The sequence below is a fragment of the Cupressus sempervirens genome, chromosome 7 (genome assembly GCF_028749045.1).
Source record: "Cupressus sempervirens isolate cs-2001-9-10 chromosome 7, ASM2874904v1, whole genome shotgun sequence".
Taxonomy (NCBI): Eukaryota; Viridiplantae; Streptophyta; class Pinopsida; order Cupressales; family Cupressaceae; genus Cupressus; species Cupressus sempervirens.
Genome location: NC_143124.1, coordinates 241,617,417 through 241,620,094, shown reverse-complemented (window position 1 = coordinate 241,620,094; position 2,678 = coordinate 241,617,417).

Here is a 2,678-nt window from a genome sequence, read left to right as displayed (position 1 = left end):
TACTTGTAATGGGGGCCAAGGCCCTAAGTGGCTGCCAGGGTAACTCAGTGTAAGTTTTATTAATAAGTGAAAACATTTACACTAAATGGGGATTAAAATGAACCTAACAAGATAATTGTTTTTTCTTGCCCATGCCTTGAGTGCTAGTATAGACTAGGATGGGAGTAGAGAGAATTCTTGGTTGCGACCTTGCATTTCATTGTATGCCTTGTTAGTACGAGAGGATACTAGTGGCCGCATAGTGATCACTAGGGGACCGGAGTCTATTGAGAGACTACTAGGGTAACTCTAGCATGATCCATGCAATGACACTTTCCCTCTTACATAGTAGGTTTCCAACATGTCTTTGTTGTGCCTTTGGGTGTAGATGTCAATCTATGTGTTGGAACCTTTGAGTTAGTATACTTTTAGGATTCCTGAACTTAGAGAGTATTTGTGCTATGTGGTTTGATAGCCTATTTGGGACTTGAGATTATCTCCTCAGCGCGGTGGGAGTGAGCCATTTAAGTTCCATGCGGTTGGGTGGTAGTGCTTTTTCACTCTTACCATTTGAGATCCATTAGTGACATTGTGGTTAGAGCATTCTTTGTTGGCACTTATCTTCATTCTATTCATGGATCATTATGATGGATGTTACTTACTCTTATGTTTCTTTACATTGATGATTAGCATGTGATAGATGATGTTATTTGCTTTGTAGAATCATCTTATGCTTTAATCTTGCATGTTAGATTTATTTATGTTGTGGCATGTTAGATTCTTTTCTGCATATGATGTAGTATGTTTTAGGAGAGATATCGCTATTTACTATAATACCGATGATCTCTTTGGTGATTTTAAATGTTATGCGCAGAGGGATGGCTAGGGCCCATCATGGTCTAATGATGGTATTGATAGTTGGGAGGAACTGTGCACTTAGTTGTGTTTTATGATGGATGGTTATCTTTTACAATGGTTGTTATATCTTTATTGATGGATGGATGTATCATGTATGTTAATATTTTTATTTAATTTCTTGCACTTGTATCATGGATATGATGAAGATGATGTATCTTTACTTTTACATATGTATATTCTTTTAAGCCTTTCATACCTTGTGATATGTATAGTGGATGATTGAGCATTCCACATTTAATTGCTAAGAGGCATTCAAAAAAAATGTATATTAAGGACTATGGACCTTTAATTATTCTTTCATGTGGATGTGGTAGTTGTTAGACTTAGTATTAATTAGATTAAATGTGATTCAACATCTTGGGATCCTTAAGGAATGTAACTTGTTATGTATGTTTTTAGTTGTATGTATGTTATTACTTCTGCTACTATGTGTTTGATATGAATGATTTATCTTTTATGATTTTTTTTAAAATTATTTGGCAAACTTACTAAAATTTTAAGCTAATTCTTTTGGATCCCTTGGCAGGGCGTTATAGAAACTCTCAAGATAATTAAGTAGATGTCCATAAATCTTTTATAGACAAACACACTATAAGTGTATAGCCCATTGAGACAAGCATCAAAAAGGTGGAGAGTATCAAGTGAGATAAAGGAGAGATAGAATAAAGGGAGAGAATAAGAAAATATGAGGAGAGAAAAATGAGAGAATTTTTGGGGGAAATACAAGGAGGATAAAGATAAGAGAAACAAGAGGGAGAATAAAAAAATAAAAAAATGGGACAAAGAAAAGACAAAATAAGCTAAGAGGGAGCAAGCATCGCAAGCATCAAAATACAAGAAGTATCAAATGAAAAAGTATCAATTGAGACACATTTACTCAGGAGGAGTATAAAATTTTAGATATAGAATAGACCTATCAACTCAGACAGAGTTATCAGATTTTGAGGTATCTAAATTGTTACAAAATTTTAAAATTTTGAAGTTTTGTACATAATCTGAGTTAGAGATATGTTATGCTTGTGAGATTAAGGATATTAATGTAAAATCAAGTATTTTTGACACTCATGTCAAAGGGAGAGATTGTTGATCTTAAGTGAGTGTCAACACACTTAATTTATTTACTTATTTCATATCGAACAAATAGTACATGCAGAGCACATGTATATATTATAGAGCATGTCGAGTCAACAGTGAGTCTCGAGCCATTCATGTGTTGGGTCACTCAAGTCTTGAGTAGACAGTATATGCCAAGTAACACAGGAGCTGAGTAAATAGTGAATACTGAGTGATACAAATCTCGAGGCACAACATAGAGAATAGTATATGTTGAGCATCAGAGACTTCAGATGTTGAGTAGCATAGTTTTGACATATTTGTTTGTAATGGCACAAACAACTATGTAAACCATTTTTGAGCTGGCTTAAGGATGAATTGCTATATTTTTGAAATAAGGATGAATCTTAAGTTGGATTTTCCAATGCAATTACATGCAACCAATCAAAAAAAGGGAAGGTTTAAGCGATAAAATGGATGAAACACAACCGTTGATTCATACCTAACCCTAAGTCACCAAAGCCTTTTTAAGAAGGACAAACTCTAAACTATCTATGTTGCAAAGAGAGTAGTTTGCATGCGAAAACATACCATTCATGATGGCCAAGGAGTTATGAAGTGAGATTGCATTGTTGAATCAATTAGAGCTGAATGGAAGAAAGGAAAAGGATTTAGCAAAGAGACATTTGATCAAGGAGGATAAAAAATACATCAGTTTAGAAAAGATC